A 23028-nucleotide genomic window follows, 5' to 3' on the forward strand; every position below is an offset into this window, starting at 1 on the left:
CATCTTCTGTTGAAGTGCTGACTTGGTCACTTTGATGTATTCTAACCACTGAGGAAAGGCTGCTGTCACATAAGCAGAATGCGAGAGCGTGCGTGGACGTGCGCGTTACCTTCTCGGCTAGGGTGAGAAGGGTCCTGGCGTGAATCACGACCACCTGCTCCTCGTTGGTGAGATTCTGCAAGAGCCCAAAGGCACAGCGTCAACAAGCTTCTTTCAGCGCAAAGCCTTCCAAAAGTCACATTTGAGCCGCCGAGTCTCGTGGAGTGCGAACATAAGGAGTTCGACATACACTTACGGCGTTATAGCCCAGGATGTCCAGCTTCTTCATCAGATCACTGATGACGATGTCCGGGGGAAAGGCGCAAGGAGCAATGTAAGGTGTTCTGGGACCTCGGGTTAAGGTTAGGGTTGCGAGGGACGCCTTACCTACGCTCACGCCCTCGGCCTCGCAGTAGATCTGCAAAGGGCTGAGGCCGTCTGGGAAACGGACTTGCAGAAACTTCAAGACGGGGGAGCGCCACTCCCTCTCCTGAAAGGCAGAGGCATGCATCCGTCCGTCCGTCCGTCCGTCCGTCACATCTCTGGCCTCAACACGCTTGTGCGAGTCTTCCCACCTCCAGCTCCAGGATGCGGAACTCAAGCAGTTCGTTTTGGTCTCGGATATCCTGGATGTGCTTATTCAGACGCGCTTCTTCCGCCTCCATCCGCCTGACCTGAAAAGACAGTCAGACCTCATCTGCGGGGCTTCCGACAGGTGTGACGCCAAGCGACTCCGCCCAGCGCCTTTCTTTCCGTCACCTTTTCGGCCAACTGCTGATTGCTCTGACGCAGCAGCTGCTTCTCCTCCACCCACTTGACATTCTAGAAGAGACAAACGCGTGGACAGCTTTGGAATGTTGTGTCATTTTCATCCACAAATTCTTTGGTTGACTGGAAAATGACATTTGCTTTTCTCCGCATTTTCCCAGCCACGTTCGGGGGGGGGGGGGGGGGGGTTGGTCCAGTAATGCCAGACGGATGAGTGACTGAAGAATGTAGCTATTTTGTCTGAGAAAAAGGTGTGCTCATTGATGAGCTTACCTGTCCTTGTTGCTTCAGCGCTGACTCCAGATCTGCTACTCTGCTTTGATAGTGACCCATTTCTACCATCAGCTTTTCTCTGGTCTGAAAGGAGGAGGAGGGAGGCTCCTCCTCCTCCTTTCAGACCAGAGAACACCCGAGGCTGGGTGAGAACGGGGAGGCTGCGACCCGGCCGGGGGTTGCGGGAAGGGGCGCCACCTTGATCTCCTTCTCGGCGTCGTAGTCCCCTTTCGCTGGTCTGGGCTAGCAGAGCGTAGGCTCGTTGCAGCGCTTGATATTCTTGCGTCAGCTGGCGGTAGCGAAGCTCCGCCTCTTCATGCACACACCAATGCAACACAGCACTAGTACCAGAATCAGTCAGACCGGCGACAAAGCACCCGCGACGCAAAGACGAGTCCGATTCCAGGCTGAAGAGGAATGTTTGGTGCCAATACGCTGGCAGAAATGGCGGGCTACCTCTTCGGGTTCCGTGTCGGGGGTTCTGTCGGTGTGAAAAGACAAGGACGATCCGTCCGAGTCCACCAACACGTCTTCGTCGTAGCCGTAAAATGTTTCGATGACCTGCGGGCGCGGAAGCAAACATCTCTCTGAACAAACTGAAGCGACACCTCACGATGAATCGACGAGAGGAACGATAGCGAGAAAAAGGCCATTTCATCTTGCGCAACACCAAGCAGCCGCAAACAAACAGACTCACCTTGCAGGACCTCACGCTTTGTTCCTCCTCAGAGATTCTCGACGTCGGTATCGTAGCAGCAAATCTCTCTCCTGTCGACACAAATAATCCGCCTTTGAGATTCTTTGGATGCAAAGGGAACGAACGGCTCCGGCGCAGAAACAAACGCGACTCACAATGACATTTCTGACATGAGCTCCTGTCTCCAGAGCCTGAAAAACACGTCACCGGCGATGATTGGAGGGACGCTCGTCTTTTCCAAAAGTGACAACTACAGGGTGTGTCAGGGTTTTCCAGATTATCTTTATCGTATCATTGTGTTGCTTTGACTTTGACTGCGACCTGTAATAAATAATATTATTTATCCCTTATTTATCCCTATCGCTTATCCCTTCCTACACAAAGTCGTAAAACACCCCTTGCTATGTTTTGACTAGAGGTCAAGGGCTTCCTCTATTCAATCCACTCTTACACCCACCCTGTTTCTCTTAATTAAAATGCTCGTGCAGGAGCCGAGAGTCAGACTTCATTCGTACAACGGATGGACTCTCCACCTGCAGGTGTCCAAAAGAACTTACTTGTCTCCCGTGTGGTTCTTGCAAAATAAGTTGGAGCGAGCGCAACTCTAACAGGGTGCATTTTGCCACTAGCTGCCTACGGACAATGACGTCGCGCTCGCGGCTCATGGTTGACGGGCTGAGCAGCCGGGCAAGTCCGTCGTTTTCAGCGCACAGCGAGTGGCAAAGGCGCTGACAAAACGGGAGCTTTGAGCTGCTGAAAACGGCAAAACAAGTCTAAAGCGTGTTCAAACGCGTGCGCACAATGCTCCTGCTTGAAAGGTCGGAATTTAAGGGGCCAATTTTTTGGATGGCGGCCGCCGGCCAAGCTTTGGACGGAAAAGGTTTCCTGGCGACAGCGAGCGAGCGCGGCGCTGCCGTACGTGCACCGAGTCGCCTGCCTGAAGACCTTGGACAAGTCGTCGATGATGTGCCGCTGCTCCACAACTTGAAGGAACTCCATTTCACCGTCCTGCTGGCCGCAACCGCGGTCCAGGTCATTGAGCGAACTAGGCCTTCTCTGTGGAACACAAATGCAGTGGACTCTGTTGGCACGCCGCCGTTGTCCGCGTCGACTTACCAAGCTTGCCATCTCCTCGTTCTCCTGGGTGACAAAGCGCACTTTGTTTTCAAAGCGACACAGCACCAGCGAGAGTTCTTCATTCTTCCTGCTCAGGCGTTTGTTTTTGTACAGGAGTGGCAGAAACTGGCTTTCTGTTTCTCTCAGTCGCTTTAGCTGCAAGCATGAAGTGCGGGATGTGAAAGACGCACAACACGCGGGCCAGAACGTATCCATTCCTTTTGCATCGGTTTGAACGGAATCGTGGCTTTGGCTCCCACTAAAAGACATCTACCAGGCAACCGACTCGCCGCGCCGCTCAACTAATAAGCAAGCGCAATGGGTGCCTCGCTGGATGGCGCGCATCAAACGTAGCGCAAACCTTCAAGCGTGCCGTCAATAAATTACCAGTTCATTGCGCTCTTCAGAAAGCAGGGCGTTTCGATCCTCCAGTTTCCTGATGACTGCGCTGAGCTCAGCGATTTTCAGATGAAACCGTCGCGTGTCCCGATCCTCCTGAGACTGAAAACGCCCCGCAACACACACACACAAGCACTCGTTCAAAGTTCAAAACTGTTTTTGTGCTACCTTCCTCCAGCAACGAACTAAGTCATGCGTACTGCAAGTGTGTGATGAGGTGGCTTACGCAATGAAGAGGATTGCTAGTAGCGGCGTTGACCCCACTTCCAGGGTAGTTTAGGCCCGCCCTTTGGGAATCCCTCAGGGCAGCGATCTGCTGCTCGGCAGCCTGAGTCTGCAGCTGAAGGCGGTGGACATGGCCGGCCCCAGGGCTTCATCCAAAACACTAACCGCTCTGTCTTTCAGCTTGATCTCATCCGTCTGGATGTACAAACGGGGAGCGCTCAGGCAGGCGGGCAAACTCATTTGCCAGAATTGTGACAAAAACAAAGAGAGCAACCGGCCAATTTTTTTCTTGAATCGACTAGAACACCTTTGCTGTGACAAAAGCGAAGCGAGCAACCGGACATTTTCTTCTTGTGAAATAGAATAGAATAGAATGCCTTAGGTGTCATTGCACTGCAGGTATACAACGAAATTGGGAACATAGCCACGCACCGCGCATCTGATCAGTCCTACCAGTCGGCGGATCTCCCTCTCGCAGTCTCTCTTGGTTCGGCTCAGCTCCTCCCGATGCTGGTGATGAGCCGATCGGAGCTCGGCCGCTCGGGACTGCCAGGCCTGCTGGGCCGCTGCCAGGGCTTCTTCCGCGCTCCTGGTGGAGGCGACACCGCTCGGTCTCCCGACACCGCCGCGTCTCCTCCACCTCCGCCAGCAAAGCGCCCCCCCTCCTCACCTGAGCAGACATTGCGCCACACCGGGCCGTTGAGACCGCAACGGAGCGCCGCGACGCTTACTGGGGACAAGCTACACAATACGGTAGCGGCCGCATCGAAGCCCGACGTGGCGTGCGGATAGTCAGACACGGATAGAGCGGATCACCTTGTCCATGGAGCCGTCCCTCAGGCTGAGGACCAAGGCATTCAGTCGCTGGATCTCTCCATCTTTGATTTTGATCACTCTCATCAGCTCCATTTCATGCTGCCGCAGTAATGTCTCCCTGGTAATGGCTAACTCTTTCTGCTTCTCCTCATGGAGTTTGCTTTTGAGTTCCGTCATGGCGGCGGTGGCACGGTGGTGCTCCGCCCGCAGGTCCTGACTTCTCTCTCTCTCCAGACAGCTGACCTGACATGACTTAGACTTAGACAAACTTTATTGTCATCTTGTCTGCACATGGTGCATACAAAACGAAATTCCGTTGCATACGTCTTACAACAAAGTAGTGATATTGCAGTTGAATAGAAGTAACATATCCTATGAAAATATATATATATACATATATACTATATATATATATATATATATATATATATTAAAAATAAGTATAAAGTGCAGCAGTGATAATTATGCAATAGTGCAAGTAGGCAAAACAGTATTCAAGAGTGTGCAGAGGAATGCTAAACCATGTATTAAACTTCTATTTAAAGGGTTTATACAAGTTCAGTAAAGTTGGTAGTGCGAGATAGTGCAAGATAGAGGTCCGTAGTGTCATAAAGTACAGTTCTGTGAATGTGTGATGCAGAGTTCAGTTTAGAGCTCAACAGTTCTAGTGTTCAACAGTCTGATGACAGCAGGGAAAAAGCTGTTGCAGAACCTGGTGGACCTGCAGCGGATGCTGCAAACCTCTTCCCAGAGGGCAGCAGGGAGAACAGTCCATGGTGGGGGTGTGATGGGTCATTGATGATGTTACGGGCACGGGACATGCAGCGCTGAGATGAAATGTCCTGAATGGAGGGAAGAGGAGCCCCTATGATCCTCTCTGCTGTCCTCACCACTCTCCTCACGTTCTTCCAATCGGAGGCGGTGCAGCCTCCACACCACACAGAGAGACAGCTTGTCAGAATGCTCTCTATGGTGCTCCTGTAGAACGTCCTCATGATGGGTGGGGGCAGGTGGGCTCTCCTCATCCTCCGCAGGAAGTACAAGCGCTTCTGTGCCCTCTTGACCAGTGCCGTAGTGTTCATAGTCCAGGTGAGGTCTTCTGTGATGTGGACCCCCAGGAATTTGGTGGTGCTGACCACCTCCACAGCTGAGCTGTTGATGATCAGTGGAGCGTGGTGAGGCTGTTTTTTCCTGAAGTCGACGATGATCTCCTTCATCTTCTCCTCATTCAGGATCAGGCTGTTTTCTCTGCACCAGCCCACCAGCTGCTCCACCTCCTCTCTGTAGTCCAGGTCGTTGTTGTCTCTGATGAGCCCCACCACCGTTGTGTCGTCTGCTGACTTCACGATGTGATTGGTGGTGAACCTGAGGACGCAGTCGTGTGTCATCAGGGTGCACAGCAGGGGGCTCAGGACGCAGCCCTGAAGGGAGCCTGTGCTGAGGGTGATGACATCAGAGGTGTTCTGTCCGACCCGGACTGACTGAGGTCTGTTGGTGAGGAAGTCTAGCAGCCAGTTGCGAAGGGGGGTGTTGAAGCCCAGGTGTTCCAATTTTCCTACCAGATGCTGTGGGATGATGGTGTTAAACGCTGAGCTGAAGTCCAGGAACAGCCTCCGCACATGGGTGTTCTTCTCCTCCAGGTGAGCCAGGCTCAGGTGAAGAACGGAGGAGATGGCGTCCTGAGTGGAGCGGTTTTGCCGGTCGGCAAACTGGAACGGGTCAAATAATAGGGGGAGTCTGGAAACGATGTGACCTTTAAGCAGCCTTTCGAAGCACTTCATCATAACCGGAGTCAGTGCAACAGGCCGGTAATCATTAAATGAGGTGATTTGAGGTTTCTTCGGCACCGGAATGATGGAGGCAGTCTTAAAGCACGCCGGCACTGTGGCTTGGCCCAGCGAGGTGTTAAAAATGTCTGTGATGACCCCAGCCAGATGACTTGCACATTCCCTGAACACACGCCCAGGAATGTTGTCGGGGCCAGGGGCCTTACAGGGGTTGACTCTCCTCAGGGTCTTCAACACATCGGCGGAGTCAAGGCAGAGTACCTCCTCTTCCTGATGGGGGACAGTTTTAACTGCTGGAGTGCCGTTTAGTGCCTCGAACCTCCCAAAGAAGTTATTTAGACCATTTAGAAAGTCAGCATCAACTACACCCACCGGGGGGGGGGAGGGTGAGTTGTAGTCTGTAATCGCCCGTATGCCTTGCCACATACTCCTGATGTTTTTGACGTCGTGGAAACGATCCTGAAATTTTCGACTGCGGTCTCGCTTCGCTATCCTGATGGCACGGTTCAAGTTGTCTCTCGCTGTCCTCAGTGTCTCCTTGTCGCCAGACTTGAAGGCAGAGTTCCGCGCTCGTAGCGTTTGACGTACCTCCTCAGTCATCCAGGGTCGTTGGTTGCCCCGGGTGATGATATTCTTAGTGGTGCTGACGTCCTCGGTGCATTTGTTGATGTAGGCTGACACAGTCATGGCACACGCATGTCTAATCTACATCGGGAAAACTGGGAGGGAGGGAGGCAGGCAGGGAGGCAGGCAGGGAGGCAGGCAGGGAGGCAGGCAGTGTCTGTCTGTTGAGGTTTTCACCTTGTTCTTCTCCTGCTGAAGTTCTAACTGGACGTCCATCAGTTTGGTTCTCAGCTCGTCATTGGCGGCCTGAAGGGCGTCCGTTCGCTCCGCCTTGGCCCGCCCTGCCGGAGCTCGTTTGGACATCTCTTACTCGAGTCTCGCCCGGTCGTCAGTCAGAGATCACAACATTTGTACCTGGAGAGCACAAACGCAGCGCTGTTTTCCACTGGCTTCGAACTCAACTTCAATCGCTACCGTAACTTACAACATCATAAACATAGAACTAGCTTGACTTATTCATTGAATAAATGCATTTGGTTCTTCAAAACTGCATCACGCAACATAGCGTGACCGAGACGGCCGTTATCCACCTGCGTGAAGTTATTTGGTGAAATGAATGAGATGTTTAAGACACCATCGTTCTGTCTCTATGTAGATGAAGGTAAATAATCGATTGCTGAAGGTCCAAAGGTGTTGTGATAAACAAATAAACATATTAGTGATTAGTGACATATTTGTGATAAACATATTAGGCAGGATAATCACATATGTTAACGTGACTGCCCACACTGTATTTATTTATGGTTATTTGTTAAATCGAGTACTGTTAGACATGAAATAGGAAGTGTTTAACATAAATGGAAGACGAAAGGGGTACTCACCATTGTAGCTCCTGCTGGTCAATGATACGAGCCTCTTCTTGCAGTGGAAAACATACAGCCAACAAACACCGTGGAACCTAAAGGAATGAAATTAAACATTAACATTTAGCCTCAACCAACATTCACAGATACAACGCAACGCAAACTACACAAACGTAAATCTTTTTAAACACAATGAGTTGTACTTACCGTGTACGCTCTAGACGGTCCACTTGCAAGCAGAAAATAAAGATATTTCTGTTGATAATCGTCGTGTTTGTATCCGGTGTCTCGCTCAAGGCCATTGCGCCCACAGATTTGAATTTTGGCGAGAGTTCAGCCTATTGACGTCATTTCCGCGGTGTAATACCCGCATATCTGAAACGGCAAAGTTAAGAGTAGAGTTAAATAAAGTTTTTAGTCAACGCAATAATTTACAACCGTTGACCAGTCGAAATAATCGTCGAAATTTGGCGTCTGTGGCTGGAAGCAGACGCCGAGTTCGACATTCCTCCCAAACGCCACACTCCCTCGCTTTTCAGGGCTAAAAAAAAACAGTTGTAATTACCTTGTACGCTCTAGACGGTCAAGTTGCAAGCTGAAAACAAAAATATTTGCCTTGTTAGTCATCGTGTTACTAACCGCTGTGTCTTGTTTGCCAGAACTGCCGCTTTCCTACTTCCTGTTGCAAGCCACGCCCACGGATTATAATTTTGCCGTGAGTTCCGCCTATTGACGTCATGTCCGCGTCACATGACTGCGACGTAATATTATCTAAAACTGTTTGTGCGGTATTGTGTTGTTCTGTGCGGTATTGTGTTATTCTGTGCGGCGTCGTGTTGTTCTGTGCGGCGTCGTGTTGTTCAGTGCGACGTCGTGTTGTTCAGTGCGGCATGGTGTTGTTCAGTGCGGCATGGTGTTGTTCAGTGCGGCATGGTGTTGTTCAGTGCGGCATAATGTTGTTCAGTGCGGCATAATGTTGTTCAGTGCGGCATGGTGTTGTTCAGTGCGGCATGGTGTTGTTCAGTGCGGCATGGTGTTGTTCAGTGCGGCATAATGTTGTTCAGTGCGCCATAATGTTGTTCAGTGCGGCATGGTGTTGTTCAGTGCGGGATGGTGTTGTTCAGTGCAGGATGGTGTTGTTCAGTGCGGCATGGTGTTGTTCAATGCGGCATGGTGTTGTTCAGTGCGGGATGGTGTTGTTCAGTGCGGCATGGTGTTGTTCAGTGCGGCATAATGTTGTTCAGTGCGGCATGGTGTTGTTCAGTGCGGCATGGTGTTGTTCAGTGCGGCATGGTGTTGTTCAGTGCGGCATGGTGTTGTTCAGTGCGGAATGGTGTTGTTCAGTGCGGCATGGTGTTGTTCAGTTTGGGATGGTGTTGTTCAATGCGGGATCGTGTTGTTCAGTGCGGGGTGGTGTTGTTCAGTGCGGCATGGTGTTGTTCAATGCGGCATGGTGTTGTTCAGTGCGGCATGGTGTTGTTCAGTGCGGGATGGTGTTGTTCATTGCGGCATGGTGTTGTTCAGTGCGGCATGGTGTTGTTCAGTGCGGCATGGTGTTGTTCAGTGCGGCATGGTGTTGTTCAGTGCGGCATAATGTTGTTCAGTGCGGCATGGTGTTGTTCAGTGTGGAAAGGTGTTGTTCAGTGCAGGATGGTGTTGTTCAGTGCGGCATGGTGTTGTTCAATGCAGGATCGTGTTGTTCAGTGCAGCATAATGTTGTTCAGTGCAGCATGGTGTTGTTCAGTGCGGCATGGTGTTGTTCAATGCGGCATGGTGTTGTTCACTGCGGGATGGTGTTGTTCAATGCGGGATCGTGTTGTTCAGTGCGGCATAATGTTGTTCAGTGCAGCATGGTGTTGTTCAGTGCGGCATGGTGTTGTTCAGTGCGACATAATGTTGTTTAGTGCGGCATAATGTTGTTCAGTGCGGCATAATGTTGTTCAGTGCGGCATGGTGTTGTTCAGTGCGGCATGGTGTTGTTCAGTGCGGCATGGTGTTGTTCAGTGCAGGATGGTGTTGTTCAGTGCGGCATGGTGTTGTTCAATGCGGCATGGTGTTGTTCAGTGCGGGATGGTGTTGTTCAGTGCAGGATGGTGTTGTTCAGTGCGGCATGGTGTTGTTCAGTGCGGAATGCTGTTGTTCAGTGCGGCATGGTGTTGTTCAGTGCGGCATGGTGTTGTTCAGTGCAGGATGGTGTTGTTCGATGCGGGATCGTGTTGTTCAGTGCGGCATGGTGTTGTTCAGTGCGGCATGGTGTTGTTCAGTGCGGCATAATGTTGTTCAGTGCGGCATGGTGTTGTTCAGTGCGGCATGGTGTTGTTCAGTGCGGCATGGTGTTGTTCAGTGCGGCATGGTGTTGTTCAGTGCGGCATAATGTTGTCCAGTGCGCCATAATGTTGTTCAGTGCGGCATGGTGTTGTTTAGTGCGGGATGGTGTTGTTCAGTGCAGGATGGTGTTGTTCAGTGCGGCATGGTGTTGTTCAATGCGGCATGGTGTTGTTCAGTGCGGGATGGTGTTGTTCAGTGCGGCATGGTGTTGTTCAGTGCGGCATAATGTTGTTCAGTGCGGCATGGTGTTGTTCAGTGCGGCATGGTGTTGTTCAGTGCGGCATGGTGTTGTTCAGTGCGGAATGGTGTTGTTCAGTGCGGCATGGTGTTGTTCAGTGCGGGATGGTGTTGTTCAATGCGGGATCATGTTGTTCAGTGCGGGGTGGTGTTGTTCAGTGCAGGATGGTGTTGTTCAGTGCAGGATGGTGTTGTTCAGTGCGGCATGGTGTTGTTCAATGCAGGATCGTGTTGTTCAGTGCAGCATAATGTTGTTCAGTGCAGCATGGTGTTGTTCAGTGCGGCATGGTGTTGTTCAATGCGGCATGGTGTTGTTCAGTGCGGGATGGTGTTGTTCAGTGCGGCATGGTGTTTTTCAGTGCGGCATAATGTTGTTCAGTGCGGCATGGTGTTGTTCAGTGCGGCATGGTGTTGTTCAGTGCAGGATGGTGTTGTTCAGTGCGGCATGGTGTTGTTCAATGCAGGATCGTGTTGTTCAGTGCAGCATAATGTTGTTCAGTGCAGCATGGTGTTGTTCAGTGCGGCATGGTGTTGTTCAATGCGGCATGGTGTTGTTCACTGCGGGATGGTGTTGTTCAGTGCAGCATGGTGTTGTTCAGTGCGGCATGGTGTTGTTCAGTGCGACATAATGTTGTTTAGTGCGGCATAATGTTGTTCAGTGCGGCATAATGTTGTTCAGTGCGGCATGGTGTTGTTCAGTGCGGCATAGTGTTGTTCAGTGCGGCATGGTGTTGTTCAGTGCGGCATGGTGTTGTTCAGTGCGGCATGGTGTTGTTCAGTGCAGGATGGTGTTGTTCAGTGCGGCATGGTGTTGTTCAGTGCGGGATGGTGTTGTTCAGTGCGGAATGGTGTTGTTCAGTGCGGCATGGTGTTGTTCAGTGCGGCATGGTGTTGTTCAGTGCAGGATGGTGTTGTTCAGTGCGGGATGGTGTTGTTCAATGCGGGATCGTGTTGTTCAGTGCGGGGTGGTGTTGTTCAGTGCAGGATGGTGTTGTTCAGTGCAGGATGGTGTTGTTCAGTGCGGCATGGTGTTGTTCAATGCAGGATCGTGTTGTTCAGTGCAGCATAATGTTGTTCAGTGCAGCATGGTGTTGTTCAGTGCGGCATGGTGTTGTTCAATGCGGCATGGTGTTGTTCAGTGCGGGATGGTGTTGTTCAGTGCGGCATGGTGTTTTTCAGTGCGGCATAATGTTGTTCAGTGCGGCATGGTGTTGTTCAGTGCGGCATGGTGTTGTTCAGTGCGACATAATGTTGTTCAGTGCGGCATAATGTTGTTCAGTGCGGCATGGTGTTGTTCAGTGCGGCATGGTGTTGTTCAGTGCGGCATGGTGTTGTTCAGTGCGGCATGGTGTTGTTCAGTGCAGGATGGTGTTGTTCAGTGCAGGATGGTGTTGTTCAATGCGGCATGGTGTTGTTCAGTGCGGGATGGTGTTGTTCAGTGCAGGATGGTGTTGTTCAGTGCGGCATGGTGTTGTTCAGTGCGGAATGGTGTTCAGTGCGGCATGGTGTTGTTCAGTGCGGCATGGTGTTGTTCAGTGCAGGATGGTGTTGTTCAATGCGGGATGGTGTTGTTCAGTGCGGGATGGTGTTGTTCAGTGCAGGATGGTGTTGTTCAGTGCGGCATGGTGTTGTTCAATGCGGCATGGTGTTGTTCAGTGCAGGATGGTGTTGTTCAGTGCGGCATGGTGTTGTTCAATGCGGCATGGTGTTGTTCAATGCGGCATGGTGTTGTTCAGTGCGGCATGGTGTTGTTCAGTGCGGCATGGTGTTGTTCAGTGCAGCGTAATGTTGTTCAGTGCGGCATGGTGTTGTTCAGTGCGGAATGGTGTTGTTCAGTGCGGCATGGTGTTGTTCAGTGCGGGATGGTGTTGTTCAGTGCGGCATGGTGTTGCTCAGTGCGGCATGGTGTTGTTCAGTGCGGGATGGTGTTGTTCATTGCGGCATGGTGTTGTTCAGTGCGGCATGGTGTTGTTCAGTGCGGCATGGTGTTGTTCAGTGCGGCATAATGTTGTTCAGTGCGCCATAATGTTGTTCAGTGCGGCATGGTGTTGTTCAGTGCGGGATGGTGTTGTTCAGTGCAGGATGGTGTTGTTCAGTGCGGCATGGTGTTGTTCAATGCGGGATCGTGTTGTTCAGTGCGGCATGGTGTTGTTCAGTGCGGCATGGTGTTGTTCAGTGCGGCATGGTGTTGTTCAGTGCGGCATGGTGTTGTTCAGTGCGGCATAATGTTGTTCAGTGCGGCATAATGTTGTTCAGTGCGGCATAATGTTGTTCAGTGCGGCATAATGTTGTTCAGTGCGGGATGGTGTTGTTCATTGCGGCATGGTGTTGTTCAGTGCGGCATGGTGTTGTTCAGTGCGGCATGGTGTTGTTCAGTGCGGGATGGTGTTGTTCAGTGCAGGATGGTGTTGTTCAGTGCGGCATGGTGTTGTTCAGTGCGGCATGGTGTTGTTCATTTCGGCATAATGTTGTTCAGTGCGGCATAATGTTTAGTGCGGCATGGTGTTGTTCAGTGCGGGATGGTGTTGTTCAGTGCGTTATAATGTTGTTCAGTGCGGCATGGTGTTGTTCAGTGCGGCATGGTGTTGTTCAGTGCGGCATGGTGTTGTTCAGTGCGGCATAATGTTGTTCAGTGCGGCATAATGTTGTTCAGTGCGGCATGGTGTTGTTCAGTGCGGGATGGTGTTGTTCAGTGCGGGATGGTGTTGTTCAGTGCGGCATGGTGTTCAATGCGGAATGGTGTTGTTCAGTGCAGGATGGTGTTGTTCAGTGCGGCATGGTGTTGTTCAGTGCGGCATAATGTTGTTCAGTGCGGCATGGTGTTGTTCAGTGCGGCATGGTGTTGTTCAGTGCGGCATGGTGTTGTTCAGTGCGGCATAATGTTGTTCAGTGCGGCATGGTGTTTTTCAGTGCGGCATGGTGTTTTTCAGTGCGGCATAATGTTCAGTGCGGCATAATGTTGTTCAGTGCGGCATGGTGTTGTTCAGTGCGGGATGGTGTTGTTCAGTGCAGGATGGTGTTGTTCAGTGCGGCATGGTGTTCAGTGCGGGATGGTGTCTTTCAGTGCGGCATGGTGTCGTTCAGTGCGGCATGGTGTCTTTCAGTGCGGCATGGTGTTGTTCAGTGCGGCATGGTGTTGTTCAGTGCGGCATGGTGTTGTTTAGTGCGGCATGGTGTTGTTCAGTGCGGGATGGTGTTGTTCAGTGTGGCATGGTGTTCAGTGCGGCATGGTGTTGTTCAGTGCGGTATCGTGTTGTTCAGTGCGGTATCGTGTTTCTCAGTGCGGTATCGTGTTGTTCAGTGCAGTATCGTTGTGTTGTTCGTATTGTGTTTAACACTTAGCCTCTAACACTTAGCCTCTAACACTTAGCCTCTAGCATCTAGAAGGTAAATAAATAGGAAGGAAGGACTCACCGGTGACGTCTTCGCCCACGTCCAAGCGTTGTACTTTGTATTTTCATCCTTCTGACAGTGGAAAACATAGCCAACAAACACCGTGGAACCTAAACGAATGAAAGAAAACTATCATTTGGCCACAACCAACATTCACAGATACAACACAATGTGACGTGCGGGGTTGAGGTTAAAGGTTGAGTGAAGGGCCCTCGTTTTAAACTACTTTTTTGAAAAGGATTGGGAACAAGTAAGACGTATTTAATTTATTTAATGGGAAGTAGTAAGAGCTATTGAATTTAATCTATGTATTATATTCTATTGTATTGTATTCTGTTGTATTCTTTTGGATTGTATTCACACTAACCCCACTAAAACTTCAGCCCACAAAAACTCGCCTCTGGCGCCTAGCCTCTGGCACTTAGCCTCTAACACTTAGCCTTTAACACTTAGCCTTTAACACTTAGCCTTTAACACTTAGCCTAGAAGGTGAATAAATAGGGTTAAAGGTTGAGTGAAGGGACCTCGTTTTAAACTACTTTTTTGTAAAGGAGTGGGAACAAGTAAGACGTATTTAATTTATTTAATGGGAAGTAGTAAGACTTATTAAATTTATTTAATCTACTTTTCTTCCCAGGCAAAATTTGATGTGCTGCAATTCCAAATTTCCAAAGTGAATGAAGGAATGAAGTCCTTTAAATTATGATTTTGTATAAATACTAGGCATTAACACAAAATCGACGGCACAAAATGGGCAGACTTTACTTGTTTGAAAAGGACTGGTTACAAGACAGACTTTTTTAATTTATTTAATGGGAAGAAGACTTATTTAGTTTAATTGATCTATTTTTGTTCCCTGGCAAAATTCGATTTGCTGCAATTCCAAATTTCCAAAGTGAATGAAGGAAAGAAGTCGTTTAAATTATGATTTTGTTTAAATACTAGGCATAGACACAAAATCTACGGCACAAAATGGGCAGACTTTACTTGTTTGAAGAAGACTGGTTACAAGACAGACTTTTCTGATTTATTTAATGGGAAGAAGACTTATTTAGTTTATTTAATCTATTTTTGTTCCCTGGCAAAATTGGATTTGCTGAAATTGTATTTTGCCAAATCTTGCCTTGAGACCTGATAGGAAGTATTAAACGCTTAGTTAAATCAATACAAGTTGGTAATAAGAGCGAGTAATGTTGGTTGAACCGATGAATGAAGGTTGAAAGCAATTTAAATTATGACTTTGTATAAATACTAGATATTAACAGAACATCTACTGCGCGAAATGGGCAGAGTTTACTTGTTTGAGAAGGAGTGGCTTATTCAAAACTAAGATTTATTTAATCTGTTTGTTCCCAGGCAAAATTGGATGTGATGCAATTCCAAATTTCACCACATGATGGTGCCCAATTTTGACTTCATAGGACATATTAAACACTTAGCTTGTTATTATGTTCAAGGTAATCAGATTTGTTTATTATTCTAATGGCCTCTTCAAAACTATTCTGGATTACTACTTTGGATCTATTCTACATTACTTGGCAACAACATACTCTGTAACAGATTAGGCAGTATAATCATATCTGTTAACTTGAGAGTGCCCACACTCAATCTACTTATCGTGATGTGTGAAATCAATTACTGTTAGACATTATTTGTCTGATAATCTACCAAATCTTTGAATTGAAGAATTTGTGATTTAATTAATAGCTTGTTGTTATGTTAAGGGTAATCAGACTTGTATATAATTCTAATGGCCTTCTTTTGAAAACTATTCTGAATTACAACTTTGGATCTTATATTACTTTGCAACAATCTACTCCGTGACAGATTAGGCAGTATAATCACATATGTTAACTTCAGTGCCCACACTGTATTTATTTATGGTTATTTGTTAAATCAAGTACTGTTAGACATGAAATAGGAAGTGTTTAACATAAATGTTATGGCTACTCACCATTGTAGCTCGCTCCTGGTCAATGATACGAGCCTCTTCTTGCAGTGGAAAACTTGCAGCCAACAAACACCGTGGAACCTAAAGGAATGAAATTAAACATTAACATTTCGCCTCGACCAATTTTCACACGTACAACGCAACGCGGCTACACTTCTGCTATTACAAACGTAAATCTCCTTAAACACAATGAGTGTTACTTACCGTGTACGCTCTAGACGGTCCAGTTGCAAGCAGAAAATAAAGATATTTCTGTTGATAATCGTCGCTGCTCAGTGGCTCACGGCCATCGCGCCAACAGATTTGAATTTTGGCGGAGGTTCGGGCAATTACGTCATATCCACGGCACATGACTGCGACGTAATACCCGCTTATCTGAAACGGCAGTTAAAAGTAGAGTTACATCAAGTTTTCTTGGAACCTAAACGAATGAAAGAAAACTATCATTTGGCCACAACCAACATTCACAGATACAACACAACGTGCGGGGTTGGGGTTAAAGATTGAGTGAAGGGCCCTCGTTTTAAACTACTGTTTTGAAAAGGAGTGGGAACAAGTAAGACGTATTTAATTTATTTAATGGGAAGTAGTAAGACTTATTAAATTTATTTAATCTACTTTTCTTCCCAGGCAAAATTTGATGTGCTGCAATTCCAAATTTCCAAAGTGAATGAAGGAATGAAGTCCTTTAAATTATGATTTTGTATAAATACTAGGCATTAACACAAAATCGACGGCACAAAATGGGCAGACTTTACTTGTTTGAAAAGGACTGGTTACAAGACAGACTTTTTTAATTTATTTAATGGGAAGAAGACTTATTTAGTTTAATTGATCTATTTTTGTTCCCTGCCAAAATTCGATTTGCTGCAATTCCAAATTTCCAAAGTGAATGAAGGAAAGAAGTCGTTTAAATTATGATTTTGTTTAAATACTAGGCATAGACACAAAATCTACGGCACAAAATGGGCAGACTTTACTTGTTTGAAGAGGACTGGTTACAAGACAGACTTTTCTGATTTATTTAATGGGAAGAGGACTTATTTAGTTTATTTAATCTATTTTTGTTCCCTGGCAAAATTGGATTTGCTGAAATTGTATTTTGCCAAATCTCGATTTGAGACCTGATAGGAAGTATTAAACGCTTAGTTAAATCAATACAAGTTGGTAATAAGAGCGAGTAATGTTGGTTGAACCGATGAATGAAGGTTGAAAGCAATTTAAATTATGACTTTGTATAAATACTAGATATTAACAGAACATCTACTGCGCAAAATGGGCAGAGTTTACTTGTTTGAGAAGGAGTGGCTTATTCAAAACTAAGATTTATGTAATCTGTTTGTTCCCAGGCAAAATTGGATGTGATGCAATTCCAAATTTCACCACATGATGGTGCCCAATTTTGACTTCATAGGACATATTAAACACTTAGCTTGTTATTATGTTCAAGGTAATCAGATTTGTTTATCATTCTAATGGCCTCTTCAAAACTATTCTGGATTACTACTTTGGATCTATTCTACATTACTTGGCAACAACATACTCTGTAACAGATTAGGCAGTATAATCACATATGTTAACTTGAGAGTGCCCACACTCAATCTACTTATCGTGATGTGTTAAATCAATTACTGTTAGACATTATTTGTCTGATAATCTACCAAATCTTTGAATTGAAGAATTTGTGATTTAATTAATAGCTTGTTCAGGGTAATCAGACTTGTATATAATTCTAATGGCCTTCTTTTGAAAACTATTCTGAATTACAACTTTGGATCTTATATTACTTTGCAACAATCTACTCCGTGACAGATTAGGCAGTATAATCACATATGTTAACTTCAGTGCCCACACTGTATTTATTTATGGTTATTTGTTAAATCAAGTACTGTTAGACATGAAATAGGAAGTGTTTAACATAAATGTTATGGCTACTCACCATTGTAGCTCGCTCCTGGTCAATGATACGAGCCTCTTCTTGCAGTGGAAAACTTGCAGCCAACAAACACCGTGGAACCTAAAGGAATGAAATTAAACATTAACATTTCGCCTCGACCAATTTTCACACGTACAACGCAACGCGGCTACACTTCTGCTATTACAAACGTAAATCTCCTTAAACACAATGAGTGTTACTTACCGTGTACGCTCTAGACGGTCCAGTTGCAAGCAGAAAATAAAGATATTTCTGTTGATAATCGTCGCTGCTCAGTGGCTCACGGCCATCGCGCCAACAGATTTGAATTTTGGCGGAGGTTCGGGCAATTACGTCATATCCACGGCACATGACTGCGACGTAATACCCGCTTATCTGAAACGGCAGTTAAAAGTAGAGTTACATCAAGTTTTCTTGGAACCTAAACGAATGAAAGAAAACTATCATTTGGCCACAACCAACATTCACAGATACAACACAACGTGCGGGGTTGAGGTTAAAGATTGAGTGAAGGGCCCTCGTTTTAAACTACTGTTTTGAAAAGGAGTGGGAACAAGTAAGACGTATTTAATTTATTTAATGGGAAGTAGTAAGACTTATTAAATTTATTTAATCTACTTTTCTTCCCAGGCAAAATTTGATGTGCTGCAATTCCAAATTTCCAAAGTGAATGAAGGAATGAAGTCCTTTAAATTATGATTTTGTATAAATACTAGGCATTAACACAAAATCGACGGCACAAAATGGGCAGACTTTACTTGTTTGAAAAGGACTGGTTACAAGACAGACTTTTTTAATTTATTTAATGGGAAGAAGACTTATTTAGTTTAATTGATCTATTTTTGTTCCCTGCCAAAATTCGATTTGCTGCAATTCCAAATTTCCAAAGTGAATGAAGGAAAGAAGTCGTTTAAATTATGATTTTGTTTAAATACTAGGCATAGACACAAAATCTACGGCACAAAATGGGCAGACTTTACTTGTTTGAAGAGGACTGGTTACAAGACAGACTTTTCTGATTTATTTAATGGGAAGAGGACTTATTTAGTTTATTTAATCTATTTTTGTTCCCTGGCAAAATTGGATTTGCTGAAATTGTATTTTGCCAAATCTCGATTTGAGACCTGATAGGAAGTATTAAACGCTTAGTTAAATCAATACAAGTTGGTAATAAGAGCGAGTAATGTTGGTTGAACCGATGAATGAAGGTTGAAAGCAATTTAAATTATGACTTTGTATAAATACTAGATATTAACAGAACATCTACTGCGCAAAATGGGCAGAGTTTACTTGTTTGAGAAGGAGTGGCTTATTCAAAACTAAGATTTATGTAATCTGTTTGTTCCCAGGCAAAATTGGATGTGATGCAATTCCAAATTTCACCACATGATGGTGCCCAATTTTGACTTCATAGGACATATTAAACACTTAGCTTGTTATTATGTTCAAGGTAATCAGATTTGTTTATCATTCTAATGGCCTCTTCAAAACTATTCTGGATTACTACTTTGGATCTATTCTACATTACTTGGCAACAACATACTCTGTAACAGATTAGGCAGTATAATCACATATGTTAACTTGAGAGTGCCCACACTCAATCTACTTATCGTGATGTGTTAAATCAATTACTGTTAGACATTATTTGTCTGATAATCTACCAAATCTTTGAATTGAAGAATTTGTGATTTAATTAATAGCTTGTTCAGGGTAATCAGACTTGTATATAATTCTAATGGCCTTCTTTTGAAAACTATTCTGAATTACAACTTTGGATCTTATATTACTTTGCAACAATCTACTCGGTGACAGATTAGGCAGTATAATCACATATGTTAACTTCAGTGCCCACACTGTATTTATTTATGGTTATTTGTTAAATCAAGTACTGTTAGACATGAAATAGGAAGTGTTTAACATAAATGTTATGGCTACTCACCATTGTAGCTCGCTCCTGGTCAATGATATGAGCCTCTTCTTGCAGTGGAAAACTTGCAGCCAACAAACACCGTGGAACCTAAAGGAATGAAATTAAACATTAACATTTCGCCCGGACCAACATTCACACGTACAACGCAACGCGGCTACACTTCTGCTATTACAAACGTAAATCTCCTTAAACACAACGAGTGTTACTTACCGTGTACGCTCTAGGCAAAATTGGATGTGATGCAATTCCAAATCTATCTGAAACGGCAGTTAAAAGTAGAGTTACATCAAGTTTTCTTTTTTAATCAACACAATCATTTACAACCGTTGACCAGAAAGAATCGTCGAAATTCGACGTCCCCCACAAACGCCACGCTCACTCGCTTTTCAGGGCAACAAAAGTACTTCTTTTTAAAAACGATGAGTTGTACTTACCGTGTACGCTCTGGACGGTCCAGTTGCAAGCAGAAAATAAAAATATTTCTCTTGTTAGTCGTATGTTACCATCCGCTGTGTCTTTGTCAACATCGCCGCCATTTTCCTACTTCCTGCTGCGAGCCACGCCCACGGATTTAAATTTGGGCGGAAGCTCTTTCCATTGGCGTCGTTTTCGCGTATAGCAAATCCGATTGGTTGGGAAGGGGGCACGGTTATGCAGCCGAGGGGTCCTGTGATCGGTGGGATGTAAAGTAGGCGTCGACGTCACGTCCGCGTCACGTGACCACGACGTGGCAGACGTCATATAGCAACCGCTGTTTTGTTTAGTAGACTTACAGTTGTTATGCATTGACATAATGGCGCACACACCAAATAGATTTAAATAAATTAAATAATTCTTCTGCCCACTCTCTTTTAAACAAGTTAACTCTCCCCGCGGATTTGAATTCCGGCGAAAGTTACGCCCATCGACGTCACGTATGTCACGTGACCACGACGTGGCAGATGTCATATAGCAACCGCTGTTTTGTTTAGTAGATTTACAGTTGTTATGCATTGGCATAATGGTGTGCACTCAAAATAGATTTAAATAAATTAAATATTTCTTCTGCCTACTCCCTTTTAAACAAGTTAACTCTGCCCACGTCCATTGACGTCTTGTCTGCGTCACGTGACCACGACGTAGCGACGTCATATAGTAACCGCTGTTTTGACCAGTAGACTTAGTTATTATGCGTTGACATAATGGCGCACTGGTTAGCATGGCCACCTCTTAAGCATGATGATGCGGGTTCGACGCCTGATCAATGTTAGCATGGAGTGAGCTGAAGTGCATGGCGCTGAAGATTTGAATCTTTGAAATGCGCTGAGGTCTGACATATCAGGCAGAATGGTTTGCCATCACGTTCAACAAAAAATAGAAACTTTCCCACTCTGATTAAAACGTCCTGTGTTCATCTACGTATTTTCGTTTTGCTGTGCATCTTTTCCCTGCCATTTCGAGAGCCCAATTGACACTCATAGTTTAAAGAAATGTGTTTGCCCATCCTACTCTGTGGAATTTCACCACATGCGCTTTTGACCAAAATACCAAATTGAACTCAAGTGAAGCCAACACGCACAACCCCCCCCCCACACACACACACACACACACAAATGTTGATATGAACATAAAAGAGCCGCATGCGGTTCGGGAGTTGCGGCTTGGCCAAACCTGTACTATACAACTTTATTTGTATAAAATTTTCACAACAGCTGTCACACAAACAAAGCGGGAAAAACCGAAGACGTGCGTGTTCCGCCCACGCTGGATTTATTTGCACCTTTGAAAAGACACCGTATTGCCGCAGATGTGGCAAAGAGTACTTTTGGGCATCTGAGACGGAAGGATGTCCAAAGCATCACGTCACCTGCTCTGGTAGGCATGGTGGTGGGACGTTGAGGTCAACCGCTTTGGGGTTGGCTGACTCTTTGATCGCAGGATGCCACACACTTGAAGACAGAAGCAGAAAAGCAGAGCTAAATGCAAAATGTACTCACCGGTGACTCCAATTTTTTTCCCCCCTGAAGAAACAGCTGGACGGGTGGCCCCGGCTGGCCAGTGGGACTCTTGTTATTCTGACCCTTTTTAGTGCGCGTTTGGGGCAACAACCGTTTTTTGTGGCGCTCTCTTCTGGTTCAAAAGTGGCCTGCATGTGAATTTGCTTTTCCTGCCTTCTGATTGGATGAGCGCCGGTGTGACGCGGTGCCTCTGTCACCGTGGCGGGGGGTATATGTTGGCATCGGAGCGTCTGCCAACGTCTGAGACCGGCTGGCAGTGTATCGGAGGTGTCGAGTGCGGTGCCGCTGGAGCTCACTCACCAGCTGGTGTTAGGGCCACAGAATGAAGGCCAAGGAGAAGAATAGAAAGAGAAACAGAAACTTCTCCTCCAATTGTTTGATTTGTCTCTTCTGAGCTTCGATGAATTCTTTCAGCTCTTTGTTCCTCTAGGACGGACAAATGGAAAGTGGCATTCAAAAGCCAGTAAGCGTGCAAGTAAGTGCCGGGCTGGCTTTGGGCCCTTACCTGTTGCGCGCTGTGCAGCAGATCCATTCTCTCTTGGAGGATGCAAGCGTCGCGCTCCCTCAACTCGCACATCAGGGCTCGCTTCCATTGGTCCACGGCGCTCCTAAGCTCTTCTCTCTGATCCGCCGTCAGCATGTCATTCACGCCAGCGTGGCTGGCTTTTTCGCCGTCCGTGGCGGGGCAGTCCCGCTGCGGTAGCGCCTCGTACAACATGGCCTCCAGCTCCAGGATCCTCTGGGCCGCAATCCTCGGCCATCAGTGGTCCGGCGGGAGATTTGAGGGCGGCTTACCTTATGAGCCTGGTCCATGGAACACTTCCTGAAGTCCAACTCTTCATCCAGGTAGCCCTTCTGCTTGCAGAACATATCCTAGCACAGCTCAAGGTCAGAATTGTTGGGGCACATTGCCGGAGTTCCCCTTGGCTGATGTCGCGTGTCTGTCTACCTTCTCACTTTCAATGTCCAACATCTTCTGTTGAAGTGCTGACTTGGTCACTTTGATGTATTCTAACCACTGAGGAAAGGCTGCTGTCACATAAGCAGAATGCGAGAGCGTGCGTGGACGTGCGCGTTACCTTCTCGGCTAGGGTGAGAAGGGTCCTGGCGTGAATCACGACCACCTGCTCCTCGTTGGTGAGATTCTGCAAGAGCCCAAAGGCACAGCGTCAACAAGCTTCTTTCAGCGCAAAGCCTTCCAAAAGTCACATTTGAGCCGCCGAGTCTCGTGGAGTGCGAACATAAGGAGTTCGACATACACTTACGGCGTTATAGCCCAGGATGTCCAGCTTCTTCATCAGATCACTGATGACGATGTCCGGGGGAAAGGCGCAAGGAGCAATGTAAGGTGTTCTGGGACCTCGGGTTAAGGTTAGGGTTGCGAGGGACGCCTTACCTACGCTCACGCCCTCGGCCTCGCAGTAGATCTGCAAAGGGCTGAGGCCGTCTGGGAAACGGACTTGCAGAAACTTCAAGACGGGGGAGCGCCACTCCCTCTCCTGAAAGGCAGAGGCATGCATCCGTCCGTCCGTCCGTCCGTCCGTCACATCTCTGGCCTCAACACGCTTGTGCGAGTCTTCCCACCTCCAGCTCCAGGATGCGGAACTCAAGCAGTTCGTTTTGGTCTCGGATATCCTGGATGTGCTCTTTCAGACGCGCTTCTTCCGCCTCCATCCGCCTGACCTGAAAAGACAGTCAGACCTCATCTG

The 23028-nt window shown here is 46.9% G+C and overlaps 1 long non-coding RNA gene across 1 annotated transcript; it reads right to left on the minus strand.

Moving 5' to 3' along the window:
- Window positions 1-1245: 1245 nt before the first annotated feature.
- Window positions 1246-4141, minus strand: LOC148394719 (uncharacterized). The gene is made up of 4 exons (XR_015860094.1): window positions 3971-4141; window positions 3519-3712; window positions 1778-3394; window positions 1246-1641 (listed from the first exon to the last, which is right to left on the minus strand). It is a non-coding gene; the product is annotated as an uncharacterized LOC148394719 (long non-coding RNA).
- Window positions 4142-23028: the final 18887 nt, after the last annotated feature.

The sequence above is a fragment of the Syngnathus floridae genome, chromosome 8 (genome assembly GCF_059516105.1).
Source record: "Syngnathus floridae isolate MCC-2025c chromosome 8, RoL_Sflo_1.0, whole genome shotgun sequence".
Classification (NCBI taxonomy): Eukaryota; Metazoa; Chordata; class Actinopteri; order Syngnathiformes; family Syngnathidae; genus Syngnathus; species Syngnathus floridae.